Below are 21,883 nucleotides of genomic sequence, written 5' to 3'. Positions count from 1 at the left end.
GTCTTGGCGGAGTGGCCTGTTGGCTTTGCTAGGCCTGGGCTCCGTAGGTTGACCTGCCCTTGCACAGCATCTCCCCTTTAACTAGGAGCCTTAGCCGGAAGGAGGCCGTGGCTGATGGGAGAGTTTCTGGCATCCTCAGGTGGGCAGGTGAGTGAGAGGTAAAGTCCTGGGTGAGGCCCTACTGAGAGATCCCAAATCGATCTGAGGATCTAGCAGCCCATTTCGCAGGAGGCTCCTATTGCCCTGCTTCCAGAAAATTCGGGACAGTGTGGGAAGTTGAAGGATGGTTGCTGCAGTTTGGGGTGTTGGGAGAGTCTCATGGATGGCTGCGTAAAACAGGGGCATGTTTTGAGTCCCAGGCCCTTGCTTTCTACGGGGTGTTTGGGGGGGCTTCTGTCTATGGTCTATGAGGACTGCCCACTGCCTCCATTCCAACTGGGAGTGGGTGAGGCCCTCGCCCAGCAAGAACCAGAGGGAGGAGGAGAGACAGCTTCTGTTGAGGTCTGGGCACTCGTTTGGGGGTTATATCTCCCTGGCAGCCAGGAACAGTTGATCCCCCAGACCTTGGTCCCTCGTGGCCTCTCTGTACCCTCAAAGTTGCCCATGCCCCCAGGTTTTCCACCTGCTTCCTGGGCTCCCGGCACCTCTTGCTGGACCTGTGGACAGTAGCAGGTTGGGATCAGACTCAGAGGCCTTGGCTCACTTTGGTGTTGTGCTGAGGGGCTGGGGTCTCTGTTTGCCAACCCCCGCACTCCCACTCCACCAAACCAGTTTATGAAACTGCAGAACCACAGTAAACTCCTTCCCCTGGCAAGCCAAGGTGGTTGGGTGGGGTTGGGGTGACAATATGTTTCCAGGGGCCCCAGGGTTCTCTCTTCACAATTACCCTGCTAGAGACAGCCTCTGATGATCCAGTCTGGGCATGTCACCAGGCTGAGAGGGACAGCCCACCCAAGAGAAGCCAAAACAGGTCCCCAAAGAATTTCTGCAGGCTGGGACACCTGAGTGAAATGAAGAAATGGGATTCAACAGAGAGAAATGTGAAGTCTGCCAGCTAGGTATGAAGGGCCAGTGGCTCAACTTGAGGGAAGGTTGTGCAAAATCTACTTGGGAACGTTTGTTGACTTCACACGAACTGATACTGTGAGCAGCCGCCAAAGCCCTGTACAGGTTTGAGTTGCGTTAACTGTTGACATCGGTCTGGCTGTGCATAGACCACAGCCCAAGTGAGGAACCCTACCCTTGGATAAATGTTGGTGAATTGCCCTGTGTCTTTTGGAGAGGAGTGGGTGGTGCCTGGGCTGCAGAGTCAGGCCAGGGCAGGACTTGAAAGGAACATGATGGAGTTCTCAAGGATCTGAAGGTCTATCTGGGGGAAGGAGAATTCCACTTGCTCCAGGTGATTGCTGAAGGCAGAGCTAGCTCCTGAGGGTGGGGAGGGCCAAAAGGTAATTTTCAGCTCAAAATGAAGAGAAGTTTCTAGGTTACCATTCTCCCCCAGTGGCTGCTGGAGGCACAGGGGCAGGAGTGAGTGTCTCAGCACCAGCAGCAGTGTGAGCAAGGGATGGTGTGTTGTCACGTGTCTTGCACATCCTAGGTAACCAAAGGACATTTAGTCCAAGGGATTCCTAAGAAAGGGATGGCTGAGCCCTGCACCTGGGGGCTGACAGTATTGTCTGGGAGACTTGACTCAGACGAAACAGAGGAAGCGGCAATCAGTGGCAGATTGGTTCCACCTTTCTGGAAGAAGTTGGTCTCAGTTAAAGCTGCCCTGCAGTGAGCAGCAGCCTGTCCTTGCAGGAGTGCAACTGAGACCAGATAACCTTGGGCTGGAAAAGGGATTCCAGTTTCGGGCATGAGGAGGGGGTTGGATGTGAACAGACGACCTCTGCGGTTCCTTTGAGTCCAGAGTTCCTTGGCAGAGAAAAACACCCGCAGAACTCTGAGCGGCACACAAGGTTACGGAGGACGGAGCAGAGATCCGAATATAGCTGGCGGGAGGAAGGAGGCAGCGGGCGAGGGGAAAGTAGGTCCTTGGAACAAATGAGGTGGGGCATGAAATTAACGAGGCTGGAAAAGGGCTGAGCTCAGGGACTCCTTTTTAAAGACTGTCTTTTAGCAAGAAAAATGAGGAAAAGAAATTTGGGCAGTGGAGATATAATGGAGATTGTAAATGCAGCTGTGGACAGCTGGCCCGTTGGCTGGAGAGAGGGGCCTCTTGGAGAACAAGGAAGAGATGTAGATGGGTCTGGGATGACCCCAGCGTGGCATGCAGGGCGGATAGGAGTTGGCTGCTGACATCAACTGCCCACACCTTGAAGGCTACTGTGTTCCAGCCCTTGAGGTGGGCCATTCTGTCCCCCTACTGTCATGCACTGTGCTGTGACCTGCTTATCTTATCCCCTGACCTTGGCACATACTCATCCCTCACTGGGTATGCCACTTTCCTCCTTTTTGCCTTTCTGTGTTTCACCCCAATCCCTCAGCTGAGTCCCTACCTCGCCAAGAAACCTTCTCCCATGGGCTCATAGCCCATACCCAGTTCCGCTCTGAGCATCTGGGGACCATTCCACCCACTTGGCACTTGGATGGACACACTCTTAGGAGCTCAAGCAGCCTGTCTGTGCAATGGGGCAGGGCCTGTGCACCAGGCTTGGTCAGCAGGGTGGATGGAGGACATAGGATGGACAGTTATTTGCCCCCATGGTGCTGGCCCTCTGGAAATTTAGAGTCCCCAGAAGCCCCCGTCATGTCCTGCTTCTTATCTGCGATGTAGGAGTGAAGATGGAGGGGCTTAAAAGGGTCCCTAGTGGCTTTCCCTTCCCTGGCCAGTAACCCAGGCTGCTTGCTCCCTCCTTCCAGCCCTGCCAGCTGGCCAAGCTTATCCTGGGGCCATGTCCAGGTGACAAGGCCCTGGAAGAGGCCCAGCCAGCTGGACTCCTGTGGAGCTGTCACCAGAGCCCCAGAACGTGGGGGCTGGAAGGAAGCACAGAGGCAACAGGGCCCCTTCTCTGGGGAAGACAACCAGGGACACTGGGAACCTGAAACCAGAGCCATTTCACACCTTGCCTATTAATTGCCAGATTGATTTTGGATCCGAGTCTCCAGGAGGACCCAAAAATCAATCCCCTCCACTCCGTGCTTCTCTGGGCTCAGGAGTTATTCTTAAAGCTGCAGCTGTCCTGGCTGTTGTGGCTGAATCCTCCTGTCCAAGAGCAGGCTGTGGGTTCCAAAGCATGCTCAGGGCTGGGCAGTGGCTGATGGCTTTATTCCAGATCCACTGATCCTGTGTAGGGAAGACTCTTACCCTGAAGGGGAGCCATGGGGTGTGATTGGAGGGGTGTTAAGAAGGCTCTCATTCTCAAAGCTCCCTCCTACCAAGATGCCCAATATCCGTAATGCCACTGTTAGGAAGTATTTCTTTGGATACATTTAGGTCAACAGTCCCAGCTTCCAAAATATGGAGGCCCAGGAGAAGGAACACAGATTAGGGCTGTACCATTGCAGTTCCTTGTGAGTGGAGGCACTGGAGGCCTTGGGGCATCAGAAGAGCTCCGTGTGAGGGGTGAGGAGCAGGAGGCAGATGTCAGGGCGTGGGGGAGGGGAAGTAGAAGTTGAAGACCACCCCAAGAGGAGGCTGTGGAGGGGTGGTGAGCAAAGGAACAGTAGGTACCCCCAAGGCACTTCCCATTTGGGGGGCTGCTTTGGGGCTGTGGTGCTGGGAGACTGGCCGTGTGGCAGGTGAGAGAAGATGAAGGAACTCCCATTGCCTGGGTACCTTCTGTGCCTCCAGCCCTGAGCCAAGCACAGTGGCAGTCTGATGTCACCACCACCCTGTGGGAAGGGCTCCCACAGCCTTGTTTCTTAGATGAGACACTGAGGCGCATGAGGCTGGGCGACCTGCCCAAGGTCACACAGCTGCTCCTGCTGCATGGGGACTGGAGCTCGGATCCACCACCTCTTCATGCGGTGATTTCACTGCCTCCCGCCTCCTCTGCAGAAGGGGCCAGGGGTTGAGGAGGTTTCTAAGAAGTTGGGAGAGCCGGATGGAGGGGGGCACAATGGAAGGGGTACCTGAGGTCAAGCATGCCATGATTTCAAGAACCTGAGGCAGGAAGTTCTATGACCTGCTGATGTTAGAAGCTGGGGACAGCCCTTGGGCATCCGTTCCTCAGCCTCCCTGACATCCTGCCCTGGTGCAGAGCCCCCACACGTGGGAAGGCCTGGTGGGCAGGTCTCCTGCGGCCTCAGCCCAATGGCTGCTGCCTGCTACTCCATCACGGCTGTGGAGATGTGGGCTTTAGGCAGGGTCACTGCAAGTCAGCCTGTGTACTTGGGGACATGGGGACATCATTGCTCATCCCCTGCCCACATGGACCCAATTACTGATGCAGCACTGCATGTTCCCACGGTCACCAACAAGGGCCTCTTTCCTGGTAGCATCACAGATGGACAGAGAGGTCCTGGGCCTCCCTCCACCCCCCGCCCACAAGCCCATTACGCTAATTTCAGGTGTGTCTCCACTTTGCTAGGTTGGAGGGTGGAGTGTGTGTGTCGGGGGCGGGGGGGCGGGGAGGGAATGAGGCAGCAACTGTAAGCTATTTGGTGCAGTTACAGGGAACAACTCTCATCTTTGCCCAGCCCGTGAGCCCCTTGAGATTTGGGGCCATGTCTGTTTTCCAATAGCTGACCCCGAGGGCCTGGCACAGATGTGGGTACTCAGTGCATGTTTGCTGAGTGACTGAATGGCTGAGTGAGTGAATTAGGCATCTCTTGGTGGCCATCTCAGTCCTCGCCCAGGCACAGCTGTGCTGTGTGGCTTTTGGTGAGTTGCTAGATGTCTCTGTGTGCAGATGCCTGGAAATAGTGCCAACTGGGAAGAATGGCTAATGACAGGCAAGTGCTGAGGGGAGAGTGTGGGCAGGAGGGCCCTGCAGTTTGTGGAAGGTGCCTGCAGTAGAAACTGCTGGGGACACTGGGGCCTCTCTCTTTCTCCCAGGGCAAGGCTAACGTGGGTTGGAGCACAGTGTAGTCCTGAGGGGGAGGAAGGGGCTGTCCTAGGCTTGGTTAGGGTTGGGAGCATGTGGACTTGCATTGGAACTGAAGGGTGACAGGGAGGGCTGGGTCAGGGTTTGGCCAGGGGTTGAGGTCAGGGGCTGGCTCAGGAAATGGCTGGGCGCTCATGTGGATCCTGAATGAAGAAGTTGGTCAGGCCTGGGCACAGCTGGGGTTGGCTTCAGGACCTCAGCTCAGGGCTGGACCACAGGTCTCTCCAGCCTGGGGCCAGTGCAGATTCTGTCCAATAGGAGCACTGGGAATGGCTTACTGTCCTGGCCTCATTTGCTCTGAGCACACCAGCTGAGTGGGTGGATACCCAAGGCTTTCTGAGGATGATGGCCTTGAAGAAGTCCTCCTGTCCCCAAGGTGTCCTTGGGGAAGCTCAGGGATGCCCAGGGACCCAGGGGCCATTTCACCCTGTCTGTGTGTTGTCAGGGGAAGAACAGAATTGCCCAGCTAGCACTGACTGGCAGCTGGAAGGTGGTGTCATCAGCATTTCTCACACATGCATGGCACTGTATAGTTTATGACCCCTTTCCTACCCTGCGTCTTCTCATCCTTTCCACAGCCCTGAGAAGCAGGCCTGACAAGAGAGGATACCTGTGTTACAGACGAGGAAAACAGAGGCCCCAGGAGGAAGCTTGCCTAATGCCACTCAGGAGTTAGAGGCAAAGCTGGGAAAGGCCCTGGGTCCCCAGACTGCCCCTCTGGAACTCCACATGCGGGCACCTGGCTGTCCTGCCCGGATGCCATCCCCAGGCTAGGCTGACACTCACGCCCATGCCCTGCTGCCCACTGACACCCCGCAGAGCTTAACACCCCGCTAAGCCTGCCCTGCAGCCCTTGCCAAGTCTGTCCAAGTGGCCTCAGTCATTGGCAAGTCACATTGCTGACATCACAACTGCATAAAATTAATTTATTTAGTTAAGGGAGGTGTTAATTAAGAGTTCTCATTTATTGTGTCTTTGCAGACAGCTCTCAGGGGCTTCTGAGTTGTCATTGCTGGTGACAGCAAAAGCTAATGGCATCACAAGTTATTAATAGGATGGTGTAAGAGGCGGAGGGGCAGGAGCTGAGGCTGTGGGGGATAGAAGAAGAGGAAGCTGGGGGAGGGGAGAGGATGGTCCCCTACTTTCTTCTCACCAAGTCGGGCTCCCCTCTGCAAGTTGATCCAATCACAGGCATTTTCTGGGGGATCTGGGGTTTTCTGCCAAGCCCCGTGATGCTCAGAATTTTGTGAGCCCTGAAGGAAGTGTGCCCAGGCCAGTGCCCACCCACTCCTGCTGCTGCCCCCATTCCCACAGTTCCTGGCGTTTGCCTTGAAGAGTGTTGACTCTCACATAAGGAGCTCATTCTTTGCTTGCTTTGTCTCCTCACTTACCCTGACCCTGAATATCTTGGGTTGCATCTAATGACTGGTTTAGCTCTGGCTCCCCAAAGCTTAGCATAGAGCTTGGAGCTTCATGGGAGGGCAACAGATATTTGCAAAGGAAATGAGGGGTTCTCTGCCCTCCAGGTGGTCTCCGGATCTGGCCTTCTTGCTGAGAGACCTTGGGGTCATGGGTGGGGATGGTGGGAGAGAGAGGGCAGGTGGATCCAGCCTCTCTCAGTGTCTTCAGTCTTGCAGCCCTGGAGATCCACAACCTGGGGAGTGGATAGACCTTTGCTGATGAAGGTGGGGTGTGTGCAGGTATGGGCAGCCAGGTGTGGGGCAGGCTTGCTAGGGTAGGGTAGTGAATGGGGGAGTCTTCAGAAACTCTGCACAAGGACCCACCGTAGGGAAGAGGGAAGAAAAGATTTTAAACTATTTTTAGCTAAACAATGATGGCTCCAAATCAGCCACTTGGTGCAGTGGAACAAACACAGCCAAGGAACTCAGACCTGCAGGCCTGTCCCTGACAGTCTCTGTGACTTTGGGAAAATAATTGCTCTCTGGGCCTTGGCTTCCCATCTGTGAAATGGAGAACTGGGCTGAAATTGACACATTTCAATGCCCAGTGTGTTCCACACCTTCCATGTCCTGCACATCTCACCTTTCAGTAGATGTGCCAGCCCCTTCATGGTTATCATCTCAAATGCCTACAGCTTCCCTGTAGGGGAGATAGTCTATCATCTCCTATTACAGTTGGGTAAACTGAGGTTCAGAAGAGAAAACAGAGGCCATTTAATTTGCTCAAGAACCCATAGTCAGTGGAATTTAAACTCAGGTTGGTGCTCTGTCCAGAATATCAGCTTATCTCCACTGATCACCTGGGATGGGGCTGGTACAGGGGAGACCCTGCATTAGATGCGGGCTCGCTGACCAGGGCAGGCAGAGCTGAGAGAAAGGAGGAGAACAGAGCACCTATTGGATTCAACGGGCCCAACCACTGAGCTCCTGGGGCATGGGGGGCCGGGTATAAGACCATTATGGGACTAAACACACCCTGCACCATGAGTTCCAGCAGCCGCCTACCCCAACTGCCTCCTGCCTGCCCTTCCTCCTCTCATCTCAGAGACACCGTCATTCATTCAGGACACACTTGTTAGGGAGCTGGTCTGACAGCTGGGAGATGAATCAGACTGTCCCCTGCCCTCAAGGGGCTCACCACTGGGTAGGAGAGGTGGCCCTAGGAACAGTAAGCCTCACGGTGGGTCACAGGGATGGAGATAGCACATGCACCTGCCCAAGGAGCGAGGGAGCAGGCGGCAAGTTCAGGTCAGCTGGGGCTCCCTGGCAGGAATGATTGCCTTTTACTGAGGGAGGCTGGCCAGGAAATGAATTCCTAAAGGAAGTAACCATCGAGCTGAGTCTTGAAAGGTGAGTAATATTCACCAAGTGGAGGGGATGGGGTTGTGGGGTGGGCCTTCAGGTAGGGGAGTGGTGTGAGCAGAGTCTTGCAAGTGTGGGAAGAGGGGTATTTAGAGGTGAGGTGGGCGAGGGCCAGAGCATGCGGGCCATTGCACACCAACTTAGAGTCTGAACTTCATCCAGCGGCCTCCCTGGGGATGCTGCTGAGAGTGGGAAGAGGGAGATTTCGTTTGGGTTCCGCCAGAAGCCACTCCCGAGATGTGTGTTTAAGTGCGGGAAACACTGTAGGGACAGCAGGAAGGCAGCAGGGGCACTACCGAGCCAGCTCCCATGGTGGGTGAGTAAAGCCCAGTCCTGCTGGGGAACCTGAGAGCTGGCACAGCACATGGCTCGCCCAAGGAGCGAGGGAGCAGGGGGATTTATGTAGCAAGTCTCACCAGCCATTGCTTGAAGGCTGCTCGCAGGAGGCATCCCTGGCATTTCTGGCCTCTCTTCAGTAGAGAGGACCCAGCAGTCAAAGTCCTCAGGCAAATAAATAAAGATGTTGTCAGTTGGCAGTTGGGCCAGTGTGCCCTGAAATGCGAAGGATGAGGGATACAGGTGGAGAACCAACAGTGTCTGCTACAGTGGCTGAGCTGGGAGAACGTCCCAGAAAGGAGGGTAGAGCGCTGCTCAGCTTCTGCCAAGTCTAGGTGGATGGACTCTGAGGTCTGCTGCTGATGGAAGAACTGCCTCCAACTGCACCTTCGCCAAGGCCTCAGTCTGGGGGCCGGACCTCAAGACAGGAAGATGCAAAGAATTTGGTCCTAAGCTCCAGCACTTGAAAAATACAGGTCTGAGTTCAAGTGCTGATTGCCACTTTCAAGCTGCGTCCTTGAGCAAGTTACTTAATATCCTTTAACTTCAGACTTCTCTGAAAAAGGGGAGATAATACTACCCATGCTGTGGGACTGTTGTGATCAATAAATGAAATGATGTCTGTAAAGTATTTAGCCCAGTGCCTTGAATACATTATGTGCCCAATGAATGTTTATTTTTGTTATGATTTTATTATTCCAATGACAGGTAAAAAAGGGAGGAGCAAGATGCAGGCTTGTAGAAAACACTGTCAATTTACCAGCCCAGAGTAATTTTCAGTGACCCACTTTGTCGTTAGGAGTTAAACAGGCGGCCGGGTGTGGTTGCTCACACCTGTAATCTCAGCACTTTGGGAGGCTGAAGCAGGAGGATCACCTGAGGTCAGGAGTTCAATACCATCCTGATCACATAGTAAAACCCTGTCTCTACTGAATACACAAAAATTAGCCAGGTGTGATGGTGCATGCCTCTGGTCCCAGTTTCTCAGGAGGCTGAGGCAGGAGGATTGCTTGAATCCAGGAGGTGGAGATTGCAGTGAGCTGAGATCATGCCACTGCACTCCAGCCTGGGCAACAGAGCGAGACTGCCTCAAGAAAATAATATAATGTAATATAAAATAAAATAAAGAGAAAAATGGAGTGGGCAGTTCCTGGCCAATAAGGCCATTCCTGGGGCTTGGAGGTGTTAAACAGGCTCATGTAGCATTTCTGGACTTTGTGAGCATAAATTGAACTGCAGCAAGTGACTTTATATGTCTCTGCTCATAGGCACTGGTTGTGACAGTCATTTCTTTGTCTATGACACCTGTATCCCCAAGAACTCAAGATCAGCTTCAGACATTATCTAGTGATTATTGTATGATCTCAAGACTATCCTTGAAATAGTCTCCGAAGATATGGAGCAGAGGAAGGAACACTGGACAAGGAGTCTGGGGTCTTATTTAATTTTTATTTAATTTTGTTTTGTAGAGACAGTGTCCTGCTATGTTGCAAGGAGTCTGGAATCTTATTTAATTTTATTAATTTTTTTTTATACAGATAGTGTCTTGCTATGTTGCCCAGGCTGGTCTTGAACTCCTGGCCTCAAGTGATCCTCATGCCTTGGCCTCCCAAAGTGTTGAGATTATAGGCATGAGCCACCATACCTGGCCAAGGAATCTGAATTCTAATTCGGGCTCTAAAATGAATGTCAAATTCCTTGTCTGAAATGTGGGGATAAAACCACATCTTGGTCTCTTCCTAGGGCTGTCATGAGGATCAAATAAGATCATGAAAAAAAAAGATCATGAATGTGGAACTACTTTGAAAACTACAAATTACCATCCAGAGTTGGGTCTAGAGGCAGGTGACTTGATTCCTGTGCCCTGGGGACTTCCAAAGGGCCTAAGAAACCATGGCCACTGGAGTAGCCTTACATGTCATCATGCCACTCTAAGGATGGCTCAGGCTTGGACTCTGGTACAGGCAGCCTGGGAAGAAGAAAGAGTGCCTGGGGAACCTCGGACCTTGGAGGAATGCCTAAAGTTCTTGCTCAGGAACATCAGTGGGGAATGCTCTTAGCTGGTCCCTGGGGATGGAGGAAAGGCAGAGGAGGATGAGATTGGCAGTTATTAAACCAGGAAGTGAGGTGGTTACCTGAGAAGCATTCTGACCAGTTTGGGGCAGTTTTTCTCATTTCCCTATGCATGCAGGAACATTTCGGGATGTGGCTTAAGGGCCTCCTGTCCACACCCAGTTAGTGAAGTCCAGGGAAGCTGATTCTGGCCCAGGTGGCAAGACCAGTGGTCTCTCAGAGGTTATATGGCTTTCTTTTCTTCCTGGCCATAGACTGACCTGCTCTCTAGCCCTTCATCTCAGTCAGACTGAATGCAACTCCACCCCATCTCAATGGTCAGCCTTGGTGTCCTGCAATGTGAAGTCATTGTGTGCTGGAGAGGTTGTGAGTCTGGGGCTAGAGGTCCAAAAAGAGGGGACCTCTGTCTATACAAGCAGCTCTGGACTCAGAACCCCCAAATCCAAGGAACTATTTTCACTATTGCCCAGAGAGTGAAAGTCATGGCCTTAGTGGAGCAGAGACAGGAAAAGATGCATACCCCAACTTGGGATGTCTGGGTGGGATGTGTCCTCCAAAAGAGGACAATAATCTCTCATAATGATAGTGAGTGGATACCACCAGGATGATGCATTGTCACCCTCTCCTTAACTCCATAAAAGGCACCAAAATGGACAAGTCTTCACAGCCTTTCTTACCCCTCTTAGAGTACAATGGCTTTGTGGGGCAATTTTCATTTTGGGGGCGTTTCTCTGTGACTTCTTGATTGGAGAGACCTAAGCTATAGAATGAAGATTCTTGGTGCTATTTAGAGCCCCTCTGATACCTGAAAAAGGCCTGCTCTGGTGACCTCAGGGCTCAGACATGACTGGTTCAGGGCCAGGGAAGGCAGTATTGAGAAGTTTTTGCATAGGTTCAGATTTTAATCTAGATTTAGGGACCCAGTCAAACTGTCTCCCTAAGATTTTATTTTAGTTTTCAAAGCTAAAACCTCTAAAAAATTGGCTCTGCTTGCAGTTTAAGTAAAAACCTTCATATTTATGGCTTTTCTAATTTTCCTTCAGTGGTTCACATCCATTTAACCCTCTGAATCTAGAATATGCTTTGTGAACTGAGATTATGAGAGGAAGCCAGTTCAGAAGACAAGGGTCATAGCATCCAGAGGTTTGGAGGAGAGGGACCTGGAAAGGGGGATACAGGGATGTAGTGGGGGAGGTAAAGAGGGGATATTGGTAAACCAAAGGGTGAGAGTGAATGGTAAGTCATCCAGTGGTCTAGGAGAGAGGGAGGGGTGAGAGTTGAAGAGAGAAAGAGAAAACATGAAGGAGAGAATAAAATAAATGTTTCGAAGAGAGATGAAAGTGCCGTAAAATATGGGGACAAGACATTCGGGAAAAGAGAGATCAGGAGGCAGAAAAGACGAAGAGGAGGCAGATGAGGCAGGGGAAGTGAGGTGGAAAGAAGGTGGGAGGGGGGTAGGGGTTGGGGCATGGAGGTCCCAAGATTTGGACTCTTTTTTGTCACCATGCATCTGTACAGCAGATAAATACAGTGCAGCTGGGCTTTTCTCTCTTCTTAATTGACATCTTTGGATCTATCCCCGCTTGACAAATCAGGCCACTTATTATTAGTGATGACAAGGATAAATATGACAGGCATTCATTTTGCATCTGGGCCCCCTGATAATAGAAGTCAGCACACCAGCCCCTCTCCCCACTGCTTCCTCACCCCCGGCTTGGGCTCCCTAATGGGGAAACTGAGTGGCCAGGAGCTGTCCATGGCAGCATCTACAAACCCCCTTCCGGTGGGAAGCCAGTGGACAGGAACTGTCCACGATTTGAGTGGTGCTGAAAGCCTCTATACCCTGCCTCCTGTCTGATTCTAACATGAAAGCTGGGTGGCTGGAAGCTGTCCACAGCCTATGTGGTGTTGAAAGCCCTGTCCCCAGGGCTGGGGTGGCAGGGTGCATCTCTTTCCCACAGAGCACAATTACTTCTGGCATGGAGTAGTCAGTGGCTTAAATTTACCTGCCTTGCCGTGGTTCTAAAAAACCTGGATAACTTCAAGTGTGTTCCTTCCTAACTCTGGGTCTCAGGATTTCCACCTTTAAAATGAAGGGCTGGATTAGGTGTTCTCTCAGGGTCCTCAAGCACTAGCCTTTTCTGTTATCAAAAGCCTTCAAGAGATTCCTTCTGCTTATAGGATCGAACTACAAATCCTTTAGCCAGGCCCTGAAGGCCCTCTCTGGCCCCTCTCCACTTCCTGGCTTTGCCCTCATTCTAGTCAGACGAGCCTTCTCTCAGGCCTCAGTCACACTCTTCTTTTCTTCCCCTGAGCCTTTGCCATCCCCACTGCCCTCCTTCTGCCTCTGACTCTCTCCCTTCTGGATCTCTGGGAGCACCGACCACCTGGGCCCCTCCTTGAAAAACAATGGCCTTATACTCAGTGTGCTTTCAGTTTCTTATGTCTTATAAGGCTGTGTCTTGCATGGCTCCACTTGAGGGACTCACTGGGGCCCGGGTCATGCTCTGAATCAGTGATCAGTGGCTCACAGTTTCCCATGACCCTGTGTGTGGAGCATGGGTGAGTACTTGTGGTATTTTGACCCAATAAGCTCCTTTAATAAAACTATGATTGCTCTTTCAAGGCTGCCAATGAAAGAAGATTACTGCAAGAAGTGCTTAGCTAAGGCTTGTGGCCCCCTCTTTGAGACAGAATCTTTCTGAGGCTCCCACTCTAAGCTGGCATGGGTGGCCAAGGTCACACTTACGTAGACAGATAATCCTGCCTCATGTCTCCATGAAGTGGCCAAGACATGGTGGGTCACACAAACAAGCCTCCATCTCTGTTTACTCTGAGCCTACGACAGTCAACCCAATGCCCTCATTGTATGGTTGGCACAGCTGTCCCACCTTCAACTTCAGTGACTTTTCAGGGAGCTTCCAACCCACTCGCCCCACTAGAGCTCAGACTACCTCATAAAGTTTTCTCTCTGGAACTCAACCATGGAGGATCCAACTTGATTAGTGGAGATGTGAGAGCTTCTCTGCACACTGTTCCCATGCAGGTGAGTTGCCGCTCCCTCTGCCCTCCAAAAATAAGGAGCTTCCATCTGTTGGGCTGGGCAAGCAAGTAGAGAAGTGGTGGTTCTCTTTTTTTCGCTAAACCCATGGGAAACTAAAAGTGGCCCAGAGGTGGCATCATGCATGAGGTGGGCATCATGAGATAAGGGACTCCTCATCTCAGCTGAGCAGGCAGAACCACATCCTGACAGTCTAGAAAAAAAATCTTTGGGAAGAAAATTCTCTCTCCTCCCTAGGCCCATTATCAGCCAATTTACCAGAACAGGCTTTGGCATCCACTCTGTCCACTGCCCACTGCTTGGCAGAGCCCCTAAAGCCATGGCTAGTAACCAGAAGTTCCAAATGGTTTAGAGGGGAGAGCTGTGTTTGCTAACGGATCTGGCTGTGTCTGACAAACTGAAACCATGTGCTTGGTGGCCTCAAGTCCTCTGGGAAAGTGGGCCCAGAGCACTAACCTTCCCTCAAATATACTGGCACATTCTCAGAATCCCAGCGTTTGCCCTGTTGAACCTCATATCAGTGATCAAAGGGCTTGGAGATGATCTTAGATTCTAGACCAACTCCTGTTTTTAAAGATGACAAAACTGAGATTTCCCTAGGAAGGGAAAATCAGTTGCCTGAGCTCACACAGCAGAGAAAGGAGCCTCTTTGACTCTTGGCTCTCAGTCTCACGCTCTTCCTCTTCCTGCCAGAGTGTTTGCATTTTAATAGACTTGTGGAGGCTGAAGTGCCTCAGTGTCCCCTCTAATGGTAGGGACTTCAGGCATGGTGACATGTGGTGATGGAGCTTTTGGGGATCCATGCTGAGGCTGTCTCCTACCTTGTGGAGAATGTCTATGACCTCCAGCAGAAGAACTGTACAGAGAGCAGATATGACAGGGCACCCCTTTGGAAACTACCTTTAGGACTCTGCACTCTCCCAGGCTGATGGGGGTTGGAGGACCTCATTTGTCTCTGCACTGGGGGATGAATGGCTCGGGAGGAGCTAATGAAATCGTCTTCCCACCGACACACCAAGACAGTGACGGATGGCTCGTGTGGAAAAGGCAGGTGTTGGCACATGGCCCATTGGGCAGGGTAGAGAATAACACGTCCTTCAATGTCACTGTAGGTCACAGTGACGGCTGGGGCCTCAGGGAGGGGGCATGTAGGCTCTGGAGTGCAGTGACAAAGACCCCAGGGAAAGTCAGTCCCTCCCATAGCCCCCTTTCTGTGACCGGCAGACAGAAGGTCAGAGTTGTAAGTGTGATAACAACCATATAATCCTGCTAGCTCGTTGTCATAGTGGAATTATACAGGCCCAGAAAGAGATAGTGAGTTGACCAAGGTCACACAGTTAGATAAGGTCAGAGATTGCTGAAAAGGTCCTCAGTGGTCCAGAAGGAGAAGAGTGACCTCAGGATGTATCACTGTAGCACTGTTCTCACCTGCAGGGGAGGGCAAGGGGAAGGTCCCACTTTTTGCCTAGTATTGGAGACCTTGATGATCTGTCTGCACATTCTCTTCCTCCTTACTCTGCAGCCCACATCATCTGCCTTCCACTCCCAACTCTGAGCCTTAGTTTATGCCCGCTGAGGACTGATTGTCCTCCAAGGGGCTCCCATCCATCTGTCTGCTTATCTATGAGAGGCATGGGCCCAAATGCCATTTGTCATCATGCATTCCACTTGGCATTCTGAACTCACTCCCAGTGCAAGGTCCCCACCTGAGTGGTGTCCCATTACCATGCCCTCTCCCCATTAGTATTTTGGAAAAATCTCTCCAAAGAACATTCTCTTCCATGGCAACCATTCCTGAAGTTTTGAAAGTATTACAGCTACATGCCAGAAGCCTGCATTCCTGGTGTACAGGAAATAAGTCAGGCCAAAGAGGAGAGAGGGATGGAAGGAGAAAAAGGTGGAGTGAGTTATTGGCCTCTCTGCAGGCTTAGAGCAGTTTCACCCCAACCCTGGCCACTGAGATCTTCACTTCTTTCTGGTCCAGGTGGTCAGTCTGGCCTGGGTGGGCCTGTGGGATTTGACGGAGGAAGCAGGAAAAAGAGTGGCCCCAGAAGCAGTTGCTCCCCTCACCTCTGCCAGGGGCTCCTCACCACTGCAAGTGGTCTTGTGAGCATTAGCTTGCCTGGCACCTGCCATCACAGCCCTGGGAGGTGAGCTGGGCATTGTTGGCCCCATTTCTGAGATGATGACATTGAGGTCCAGGGAGAGCAATGACCCAGTCCAAAGGGATCAGTGGGTTAGTGGCATTTGTTCATTTTTCTCAAATCAATAAATATTTACTGAGGCACTGAGCTAGGTGCTGGGAATATGAAGATGAGCAGGGCAGACATGATTCCTGTCTTGCAAGGCTTTTCAGAGGCCCCAGGTGCCTGCATTGCTGGGTCTTTGGCCTCTGGAGGTACATGCATGGGCAGGAGCACTATCTTGAGAGTCCTTCCTTGAAACTCAGTGTGCAGATTTATACCTCAGAGCTCTTCCTCCTGTCCAAGGGACTTTCTTGGAAGCCGGCATCCTTGTGGGCACTTCCCCACCTTCTTCCTTCAGCGCATCCATCGGCCCCTCACAGTGTCTGGTCTTCAGTGTCCCACTTGCCAGGACCTCCTCCCTTAACTGCCACTCACAATTCCTGTTATTCACCTTTCACAGGGAGTGAAATGAAAGAACAAATAGGAAAATCTTTACCTGTACAGCCTCTTGGATGATGGGGTGGGAAGTAAAGGCCTGCCGCCCAGTTTCCTGCTGCCTGGAGAAATCTGGAAGATCTCCTAGGGCTTTGGAGAATGAAGGTACCCTTGTCTGGTTGCCACCACAGCCTCCTCCCTCTCACCCCCACCTCCTCCTCCTCATCTTCAGCCCACCAAGGCCAGATTTGTCTCGCAAAGTGGCATCATTATAAACGCATCAGCCTCCTCTGGACGCCTGTGCCCGCTCCCGCCAGCCCATCCAGGCTCGATTACATCTGAGGCTGTCTGGGGTAATTAAGTGACATTAGGACGCATCCCCCATTGTAATGCAGTGTTCAAAGCCCTGGGCTCTTGCTTCCCGAGAGCTGCTGCCGCTGCACTGAGGTTGTGTCTGCCTAATGCACCCCACTGTGATTGCAGCTAATTACTCCACAGACAGGCCTCATTAGTGGTGGGTTCAGGATGGAGGGTGAGAAGCAGGCTGTCTCCCCTGCCTCCCCCAGCCCACTGGCTTCTCCTCTCCCTCCATGGCCCAGCTTGCCTTACTTTGCTGTTGAGGCAGAATTAGAATAAGGCAAAGGAATTCCCAAAAGAGGGCTCATCTGGACAAGGTCATCTACTGAGCCACAGGGCCTTCAGGAACTTTTCAACTACTTTATTCAACCAATGGGAAGCCAAGGCCCAGAGGAGGTTACTGACTTGTCCAAGGTCACACGGCACAAGTGAAATGTGCCACCTTTCCTAACTGCCCAGCTTGGAGGGTTGGGGTGGGCAAAGTGGGATTATGCACAGCCAGGACCCATCTGGGTCCAGAGCTAGTGGGAGAAAGGGCTCATGGGCACCCAGGAAAAGAGCTGGATGACTACGCTACCCCAGAGGCTCTTTCTGGTCTCTAGGCCTTTGCAACTCTTGCCTGGAATCCTCTTCTGATGCCCTGCACCTGCCACCTTGCACCTGGCTGACTCCTTTCATCCTTCAGGTCTCGCTTTCTCTAGCAAGCCTCCCCTAACTCCTGAGTTTGGTGTCCCTCATATATTCCTCCATGATACTCTGTACTTCCCCATCTTGGCAGTCCTCTCTCTAAATTGTCAATACCTAATACCCCGCATGACTATACCCATAGGAGGAGCAAGCGCTGAGACCCTTTTGTTCATGTAGTAGGCATTGGTCTATCTCACAGATGGCTTCTGATAAGAATCAGGAGAAGGAAAGATGTAAGGATTGATGGCTGCTTGACCAGTACCATGAGTACCATGGTAAGGCTGTTGGTATTCACTCACATCTGAGAGTTTCTTTATACTTCCTAGCCTCCCTTGCGCTTAGGTTGGTCACATGACTCACTCCAGCAAATGGGATGTGAGCAGAAGGTATATATGTTACCTGGAATAAGGTGAATAATTATCTGGTGTGCTTTTCTACAATCTTCGTTGCCTGAGTGATGCCAAGATAATTTTGAAGCTGCAAGATGGTGGAGCCACAAGATGAAAGGAGCCTGTATCCCTGAGTCACCACACAGAAGAGAGACATCCAGAAAAGCTACCTGACATGGGTCATGTGGGTAAGAAATCAACCTTACTGTGCAAAGCCACTGAGATGTTGGGGTTACTTATGAGAGTGGCTAGTGAGAATTACTCTGACTAATATAAGGGGGTTAAACTTGATGGGATGCAAATAGGAAATGGGTTTTTTTCCAATCACTGCTTTTAAACATGCTCCTATTAAGCCTCCTTTCCCTGTCTCTTGACAACATCTTGGACAGATTCTAAGGTTTTGGTTACTGTTGGTTGTTAGAAGAGCTTCATCTTAGTAATCAGGATTCACTTTCAGGGCCAGTCCAGCCTCAGAGATTTATGCTCACATCCAATTGAAAACTTCTTCCTTTCCTTCAGCTCAGGTCTGACCCATGGCTTGGAGATCAAGATTGGTCTGTTCTTTTGTTTCACGTCTACTTTCTTGCCCTCCTGCTGCTGGCTCCTTGAGAGTCAGGGCAAGGATATAGAGGAATAGTAGAAAAGGGGGCTAAAAGTCTTAGGTAGGTCCCCGTCACTGTTGTAACGTCACTGCTGATGTCCTGGGTGTCAGGTTATCAGAGGCTGGTGTTTGGGACAGTGTTTTTGTTGGTCCTTTTGAGGCACTACATGGACCACCATCTGTCCCCTTCTCTGATGGTGGTCATGCAGAATGCAGCTTGGGATGGCTTCCTGTTATACTCTTCTCTCCTGTCCTCACCCAGTTTCTGCCACCAGGGGTATGTCCCAAGCCCATGGGGAACTCATGCTTCCTTCCTACCACAGGACAGCAGACTGCCTCACCGATTCTCACACTCCAGTGTGGCCTGCACCAAGGCAGGCACCTGAAAGACCTGGGAGGTAACAAGTCCAAAAACAAGTGGAACCATCTGTGCCTTCTTAGGGGCCCTATGGAGGGAGGAAGGAAGCCTGACAAATAAATGGGACTTGGAATTCTGTTGGTCACAGACTTGTAACATCGAAGTTGAGGAGATTATTTTGTGTCTTAAAAGGATTCCTCTAGGACTGAAGTAACTTGGAGTTTGGCTAAGTGGAGGGTGAGGATGAGACAGATTGTAGCACCGGTCTGTGCTCTTCGGAGGTCATGGGTTCTTTGGGGAATATGATGAAAGTTCCCTAGAAAAGTGCATGTATTCATGTATGGATAGTATTGATTATGACATTTTAGGGCATCCTGAATCCCACTGTGTCTCCCAGAGGGGTCCATGAAATCCCAGCTAATTATCTCCAAACAAAAGTGCTGCTCCCCTGAAGTCTGATTCCTTCAGTGTGGACCCATTTGGGGACCCTGGCACCCACCCCCTGCCCCCTCCTCAGACTTTCTCTGCAGCATCACAGTGAACTTACTCTTCTCCAATGCACATGACAATTCCTGCCTTCATGTCATAGCCTCTGCTGTGCCTTCCGCTGGGGCATACTTTCCTCCATGCCACCCAGGTCTCACTGTTGTGCAGAGCTCAGCCTACACTCCATCTTTTCTAGGAAGCCATTGGTGGTAGGCAAGATTCTAAAGACATTGCCCCGAGACTCCTGTCCCTGGCTATTCAGTTGAATATGAATTCAGGTAGGCTGTGAAGAAGGGATTTTGCAGATGAAGTTAATGCTACTAATCAGCTGACCTTCAAGTAGGGATATTAACCTGGATTATCTGAGTGGCCAAACATAATCATATGAGCCCTTAAAAGCAGCAGAGGATGGCAGGAGAGTCAATCAGAGAGATGTGGTGGAAGGGGAGGGCAGAGAGATGAGGCAAAAGAGAAGGTCAGAGCAGAGTAAGTCACAGTGCAAAGAGGACTTAACACTGCATTGCTGGATTTGAAGATATGAGAAGAGGCCAGGAACTGAGGATGCGGGCAGCCTTCAGAAGCTCAGAATCGGGCACCTTGATCCTGCAATGGCATGAAACTGAATTCTGCCCCCAACATGAATGAGCCTACAAGCAGATTCCTCCCCAGAGCCCTGGGAAAGGAACACAGCCCTGATGACACCTTGATTTTGGCTTTGTGAATCCCAGAGCAGAGAACCAGCTGAGCTGTGCCATGCCCAGATTTCCAACCTATAGAACTGTGAGATGATAAATAGGCATGGTTTAAGCTGCTGAATGTGTGATAATTTGTTACAGCAGCAATAGAAACTAGCACATCATTGGCAGTGCATTAAATAGGGCCACAAAGTCTTTGACATATTGAGAGGTGGAGGTGCTTCCCTGGTCTGTGACTGCTTTGACCAAGGTGGCCAGCAGAAGTGAAGATATACAAGTTCTAGGTCCAATTTTTAAAAACACTGAGGCCAGGCGCAGTGGCTCACACCTGCAATCCCAGCACTTTGGGAGGCCAAGGCAGGTGCATCACCTGAGGTCAGGAGTTCAAGAGCAACCTGGCCAACATGGTGAAACCCTGTCTCTACTGAAAATACAAAAATTAGCTGGGTGTGATGGCGGGCACCTGTAATCCCAGCTACTCAGGAGGCTGAGGCAGGAAAATCACTTGAACCCAGGAGGCGGAGTTTGCAGTGAGCCAAGATCGTGCCACTGCATTCCACCCAAGGTGACAGAGCAAGACTCCATCTCAAAACAGACAAACAAACAAAAATACTGTCAGCTGCCACATTGGTTTCTTGGAGCTGGGAGCTGCCATTTAAGAACTTTGGCTATGCCGAGACATCCATGCAGAGAAGAAGCCCAAGCTAGCTATGTGGAAAGGCCATGTGGTCAGAGGTGCCTGGTCAGTTCCAGCTCCCAGGCATTAGTCATCCCAGCTGAGGTCACGGACATCATGGAGCAAAGTCAAGCCATCCCCACTGTTCCCTGTCTGAATCACTGACCCACAATACAGAGAGATACAATAATAATAAACAACTGTTCTTAAGGCATTAAGATTTGAAGTAGTTTGTTACACAGAAATAAACAACAGGACTACACCATGTCAGTTTCAACTCCCAAGGATCTCTCCCTTCTTTCAATCCCTGGAGCTCACTATGCTGCTGCCCGCACTTGACTCCAGAAGCTGATCTAAATATGTCTGCAGCAAGAAGGGTCAGTGGTGGGGTTGGCATGTTTCCCCTGCCCTGAGGACCCACCCTAGCAGGTTACACTGCACACTTGAAATTTCTGGGTGAACTCAAGGTCTTGAGTCTGCATCTGCAAGTTAGTGCGTGGTAGACCAATGAAGCCTTCCCTGGCCCAGATCCTTTTGCATATAGTGTGCTCTGGACTATATGGAATTCTCCCTCCAGCCTACTAGTACTACCAGGAAGACAGTTGTCCCTGGTGGTGGCAGCTCAGTTAGAGGAAAGCCACTTATTATGCTGGACATACCCAAGGATTACCTTACTCACATCCCTTCTTGTGAACTCTGCTCATGAGAACAGAGGGTTCTTCCCTCTGTTCCGTGTTCTCTTTTCCCCTGGGGTCACCCCCATCCACCTCAGAGAATACAGAAAAGGATTTTCCCCCACCAGCCATGCCCCAACTCCCTAAGGTTGACCAGTTCTCAGGTTACTCCCAGGAAGCAGTGGGACACTTTATGCAAACTAAGGAATGGATTGTACCAAACCCAAAGACAAACCACCAGCCTTTGTGATCAGACATGATTTTGTCTTCTTCAGGGGACCGAGGGTAGAGACCATGGTTTTGATTTCTCTGGGTCCCCAGTGGTACCCAGAATGAGGCTGGGCATGAACGAAGGTTTATGACGGTCAGTCAGCATCCCTGAAATGAAATTTCGAGTCCAGACATCAGAGCTATCCTAACAAAATATCCTTCCTGGGTTTTGATACCTTTCTCTGCGGGTACCCTTGGTTCAAATGAAGTCTTATGTGGAAACTGCACAGCTGTGTCTTGGAATTGGGGGATGAGAAGGAGGCCCTGTTCCCTCCACCTTCTGATCACTCCCATGGCATCTCTGAGGCACCTCCAGGGAACTCTGAGATCCATAGGGCATAGTTTGAAACCCATGGATTCATCCATTCTCATGGTTTTCTAGTAGATAAACTGAGGCTCCAAGAAGGTCTGTGGGTCTGTGGCTTGCCTAGGATCACACAGCACATAGAAATATTGGGACTAGAACCCCCATCCTAGCTTCTTACCTTCTTCCACGCCCCACTGTCCTAGCCAGAATCATAAAGCCCTAATATGGAAAGGCCCTCTAGGTCAGCACCTCTGGGAGCAGGAATCCTTTTTGTAGGGTTCTAACAAGAAGGACGGCATCAGCTTGCATTTCCTCTAGGGGTCGGTTGCTCACTACTTCCAAGGCAGCCCATTTACTGGTAAGACTGTTCTAATTCTTGGAATGTTCTCCTTTATGTTTAACCCAAAGAGATCTTCCTATAA

At 51.1% G+C, this 21,883-nt stretch overlaps 1 long non-coding RNA gene across 1 annotated transcript; it reads left to right on the top strand.

Moving 5' to 3' along the window:
* Window positions 1–930: 930 nt before the first annotated feature.
* Window positions 931–5,986, top strand: LOC108516866 (uncharacterized). Its single transcript, XR_001881942.1, has 2 exons — window positions 931–1,058; window positions 5,627–5,986. It is a non-coding gene; the product is annotated as an uncharacterized LOC108516866 (long non-coding RNA).
* Window positions 5,987–21,883: the final 15,897 nt, after the last annotated feature.

The sequence above is a fragment of the Rhinopithecus bieti genome, unplaced genomic scaffold (assembly GCF_001698545.2).
Source record: "Rhinopithecus bieti isolate Rb0 unplaced genomic scaffold, ASM169854v2 scaffold_36008, whole genome shotgun sequence".
Classification (NCBI taxonomy): Eukaryota; Metazoa; Chordata; class Mammalia; order Primates; family Cercopithecidae; genus Rhinopithecus; species Rhinopithecus bieti.
The sequence above is the reverse complement of the archived record's forward strand: the minus strand, read 5'-3'. Positions and strand labels throughout refer to the sequence as shown.